We start from the raw sequence: 5642 nt of genomic DNA on the forward strand, positions 1-5642 counted from the left end.
AATTGTCAATTAGAATTTATACTGCATCATAAGATGCCCTATCATAATTAGTTTTAAGAAGATGTATAACAAAATGACATCCATCACACACACACACACACACCCCCTCCCATCCCAAATCTTAATGAGATATGAACATCCACAATGGGTCACCTCTCTACTGTCAAAATTACCATATCATGTAAAGCATGCCTGACATGGAAAATAGGGAAAAGGGGTATTACCAGGCTTTTAAATTTCACTTTTTGTATTTGAAATAATTGATCATTGTTTCTATCTCCAGCTATTTAGTTCTGTTTCATATATGAAGACCTAAACCTCATCATGAGTTCCTTCAATAACATTTTGCTTAATAATAAAATAATAATGCTAGGTATCTGTATGGTCCTGTTTATCTAAAATTGTTCTATTCCAAGGTGCACCAGGAAAGTAAGAGGTTAGTTGATAGAGTCAAATAAGTGCCATATTCTAATGTTGAGCTTTGCTAGTGTAACCCGAATGTCACAATTTCCCAGGTCCATAAATAAAGAAATTACACTTGAGGTTACGTTTTAACAAAATAACCTGGCAATGCCTTTATTAGCTCGTTGTCAATAACAACTGCAAATCAAGTAAACATTGAAATAAACAAAACTTCCACAACTTACAACTATAACATTATAAGGTATTATAACTTATAACTAAACCGACTATTATCTAAATATTAAAGTAACCAAATTATTAAATGTTCATGAACTCGCTCGCGATACGCGGTTGATCAATATATCCGGCGTCTCTGTGTCGTTGAAGAGGACGTCGCAGCACGCAGAACACAGGAACAAGTTGAACGATAGCTTGAAGCTTGATGAATTTCATCAATTAAAAGACCCTAGTAAAAGATCCGCCTAGTAAAAGATCCGCCTAGTAAAAGAGCATAATAAACAGAACTCTTCTAATAAAACATTCCTTAACAGAGGGAAAGATATATATATATATATATATATATATATAACAAGCTCGTCCCTCAATAGATTAAATTAAGAAAAGAATGAGAGTTTGCCTCTTGATTTATCTAATTAACTTTGGAAGAATCAATGTGATTCTGTCAACTTAATTTACTCAGTTATACTTATAACTTAGTTTAATTCATGATTAACATGATACAATCCTTTTCAAAATAGTACTTATCCCACGTTAGTAAATATAAATAAAATATGTATACATCACAATAATTGCATGCAATGAAGATAGCATAGTGCACCAACTGTTCAGTAGAGTTTTCATTCATATCATTATGAGCTATAATGAATGCGATAGGGATGCCACAGATAGATAGCTCGATCTATCTGATTGACCTGACCATATCGCTTGATTTAGAGTTTGCCAAAATAACATTTGACTTTTACAATTAATGGAAAAGTCCAGCAATTGAATATGCAAAATAATGCTCCACGCTGCGCATAACCATAATGAACAGCAAATACACATTACCAGTACATCAGTAGATAAGGTTAGTAAATCTTATCTACAACCAAGTATCTCAAACCACCAAATTTAGTGAGAGTCCAATGCCTTCTAGCACGAGTTGCCATTACCCTAAATAAAAGCCAATTATCTTTCAGCATGGGCTATTTTAGGGCTCGCATGCTATGCAGTATAATAACTGCAAAATAATCTCTCATAATAATCTTTTCTTCTCATTTAACTGAATTGTTTGATCAGCAGAAAGAATCAATCTTGTATAACACACATCTGAATTAAAAGTTATAGAATGTATGCTACAGTCTCAAACTACACTCAAGTCATACAAGCAAAATATAGATATCATCATGATATACACACACTTCATACAACAGAGTAATGAAAACATACATAGCAAAATATAGTGTTCTTACCTAGTAAAAGAGCCAACACTTGCTTGCAATATAAAATCAGGAACTGGGATGATAACCATGCAACTCATAAAGGTTGAAGTTGGATGAAATGCCCAATCAAATATAGTACAGGAAACTCTCTCAAAACTTAGAGAAACTTGAAGAAGGTAAAGTTGATATATATACGTTTTGTATATATATTTTGAAGAAGAAAATCAGATAGAGGCTACAGATATATTTAGTAGCACATGCTCCAACATGGAGATTGAATATATACAGGGCAGTGTTCGAAGCAATGGCAGCTGGGCAGAGAATGAGCTGGAAACTTAAAGTTTCAAAGTTTTATTAAACTGTCCAGACCCACATTACCCTTTCTTCCAACTAGACTTCTTATTGGTTACCTAACATCATGTGATAGGACCAAGCTTGCATCCTTAACTAAAACGACTCATCCTTTGTCTCAAACCCAATACTCCAAGCCAGCTCTCTACAGCATGGTCTTAAAGCTCACCTTTTCTTAGTACAACCACTTTAAACTATACTTCTCCTGAATACAGAGATTAACAGTAGCAACATCCTGAAGGGACACAATCTACCTGCAAACACCACTTAAGTAAAGAGGGTCCTATTAAAGGGAATAGACAAAGGGGAAAGGGCACCGAATTCTGTGGGAGACAATATAATCCCAAACACTGTGTCCAGTGTTATTGATGGTCAAAGCTCTAGCAAATAAGTTATCTACCAGCAAGAGTTCTTAAACTGGGAGAAGAAAATAATCTGGGTGAGAACAAACCTATATTGCACTAAACTGCATAAGGAGCACAAAGCAGAGTTTGTTTCTTAGAAGTATGAGATGAAATGAATGGATACAAAGAGAGAGAGAGAGAGAGAGAGAAAGAGAGAGAGATAGAAAGAGAGAGAGAAATATAGATAGACATAGGAAAAGAATAAATAACAAAATATGATTTTAGTAACTGCCATTTTTATGGGGGTTACACTAGAAAAAGACACGCAACTCCATCACGTTAAAACCTTCCATTTAATTCAATGATCAGGTTCAACAGTTCAATAGAAAGTTTAACTTCAATTTCCTGATAAAATGCAAGGGTACGTCCAGAGCCACATCCTTCGTAAGCATTTTTATAATGTGCATGTAGTCTATGTAAAGCAGTTGATTTAACAGGCATGGTTAAACACAAGGTCCTCATCATTCATCTTTCATTAGCAAGCAATGTTGAGATCAGAATACATTCCCAGACTATGTCCTAGTCCAGTAACTTACCAAGGTGATAGAGATAATCAATCTGGGATTCTATAATGAAATGGAATTCATCTCTGTGGTCAGCCAGCGATTTCAACCAGAGTGAAGATGTGTTTGTCCGACACGCTCAACCAAAAATCGCTCCATGCGGTCAATATCCGACACTTACCTTTTTTTTTATAACTTTAACAGTAGACCCAAGAACATACTCATGCTAAATTGATTGAAAAACTTAACAAAAGGTTCAAATTTCATAGCAATTATCAGTTGTTTTCATTTGTTTCCCAATTATACCAAAAAAGCCATCCTATCAGGTTTCAAAATAATGTAAGATAATTATCATATGAATGTTAGGAGATGATGATAATGGAAATCAAAATTACTCCTCCATATTCACTTTGATATGGCAAAAATCACATTCAGCATTTGTTGTTTTATTTTTATTTTTTTCTCACTGATTTCAGAAGTTGGGAGAAAAATATGGAAATGTGTTAACTAGAGTTTATTTGTGCCCCATCTCTGAATAGTTTTTATTGTTCAGATATTTCATTTGTGGATGTTATTATGAACCTAAGGTCTTGCCTGTAATTGCTTGAATAGCTGTAGAGGTGCATGCATGAATAACCAATGCATATCGCCTCCAAAATCAGTAACCCTGATTTTTTCAAACAAAAGGGCAAAAGACGCAACTTTCCACCTCTACAATTAATTATGCCAACCCCTTAAACTTGGCCTAAGGCATATTTTGAAAATCAACATACATATCAGCCCTCGTGTGCATCGTCTGTTCACGTTGGTATTCAGTAGTAGTCCCGTAGGTGTTCTATATTTCTCTAGTTTTGTTGGGAGTCTAGAAAATGACTTTCTATTGAATTTAATCCCTCCTTTTCTTTATCATTGCAATCTCTCCATTCTGCCAGTCTTTGTTCTCTCGCATGGCAGAGTTCTTGATTTAGAACCAACCTGGCATATATCCCAAAGATCCTCCTCCTCTTTATCTCTCCTTCCTTTAGCTCTTCATTCGTTATCACTCCAAATACACGTTGCTCTTTTGAGCAGAATGATACGATTAAGTCGATTGAATTGGAAATGTCTGTTTTGATCGTTGCCAATTTGTCTGAATAGCGGTTTAACCCTTTTGTTACCATGCACAGACTCAAAATATTATTGTTATGAAGTTTATATTTTTACTTGCAGGACTAACAGACTTGTTTTCTCAAGATCTTTATTATTACTTGATATGGATATTTTTGTTCTCCTTCATACTCATATATACTTTATATATTTTTCATGTTTAGGAGCTTTTTTTTCCTGCCAATTATACCATGTTGACATCCCTCAAGTCCTTGTTTAGCTATTATTTTTTTATATACCTGGAAATGTATGGAAAAGGATATGGTTTCTTTGGACTTGCCTCTTTTTATGATTAATGTAGTGCTCTTAATACAAAAATGTAACGTGACAATTATAGACATTAATAATCTCAAGAAAAATGTGTAATTACAAACTAGTAGTAAATCAATCTCAATCTCTTTTAATGTTCATTTTATCTGGATTTTAATTACAAATATTTGCTGTGGCTGGTTTATTCTGTTTTCTTATTTTTTTGACAGCTGGTTATGAAGGAAATACTTAAAGAGGCCAGACAACCTATTTGCATATTTGCATGACAGATATATTCTCCAGACCTGTCTCTTTCTACTTAGTTAAATCAACAAACTTCTTGCTTCAGGGTTCAGTTCTGGAAATGATAGAAAGAAAATTCTCACAGAATCCAACAAAACTATATTAAACACTGAATGTTCAAGATTACAAATAAAAGACATGTGCCAAACGATTTTGGTTGAAAATGTTTAGGGGCTGAAAAATGAGCATAGAAACATAAAGAAATCAAGGTAAGTAGGTCCGACACCACATGCTGAACACAGATCACGTTAGGTGCATCTTCATCATCTCGAGATTGCCAAATATCTCGAGATTGCCAAATAGCCCGCTATTTGGGAAATAATCCCGAAGTAACAAATCGCGTCTTCACTATCTCGAGATTTGACCTCGAAACTTGAAACTCGACCTTGAGAAATAAGCTCGAGATATTTTGCTCAGCGTTAGCGTGTATTCGGTCTAGTGAAGACGCACGGGACAAATAGCTGGATGTTTTGCCAAATAGTGGGATATTTTGCAAACTATCCCAAGATATCTTCGGATATTATCCCGACCAACTATCCAGCTAATTTGCTACTTCGTTCTAATGAAGACGCAATTAGCTGGATAGTTTGCGATCGGGATAATTCAAATAGCTGGATATTTAGCAATCTCGAGATAGTGAAGACGGGCCTTATGTGCAAATGAGAGTTGTGTTTTTATTGAAGATGATTCAAACAATCAATTTACTGCAGGATAAACAATCCAGAATGAATTATAGCCATGTTCTCTCAGCCCAAGATTTGCGTTAACATACTCTTCAAGAGAGACCTGTATTGTCTTTTAGCATTCAAGAAAATGAAGAAGTCTTGAGGTTATTTTCACCT

General features: G+C 34.7%; 1 long non-coding RNA gene across 1 annotated transcript; it reads right to left on the reverse strand.

Annotated features, from left to right (window-relative positions):
* Window positions 1-544: 544 nt before the first annotated feature.
* On the reverse strand, window positions 545-2823 carry LOC105441402. Its single transcript, XR_972005.2, has 2 exons — window positions 1875-2823; window positions 545-900 (listed from the first exon to the last, which is right to left on the reverse strand). It is a non-coding gene; the product is annotated as an uncharacterized LOC105441402 (long non-coding RNA).
* Between the last annotated feature and the right edge of the window lie 2819 nt (window positions 2824-5642).

The sequence above is a fragment of the Strongylocentrotus purpuratus genome, unplaced genomic scaffold (assembly GCF_000002235.5).
Source record: "Strongylocentrotus purpuratus isolate Spur 01 unplaced genomic scaffold, Spur_5.0 spur5_scaffold_1, whole genome shotgun sequence".
NCBI lineage: Eukaryota > Metazoa > Echinodermata > Echinoidea > Camarodonta > Strongylocentrotidae > Strongylocentrotus > Strongylocentrotus purpuratus.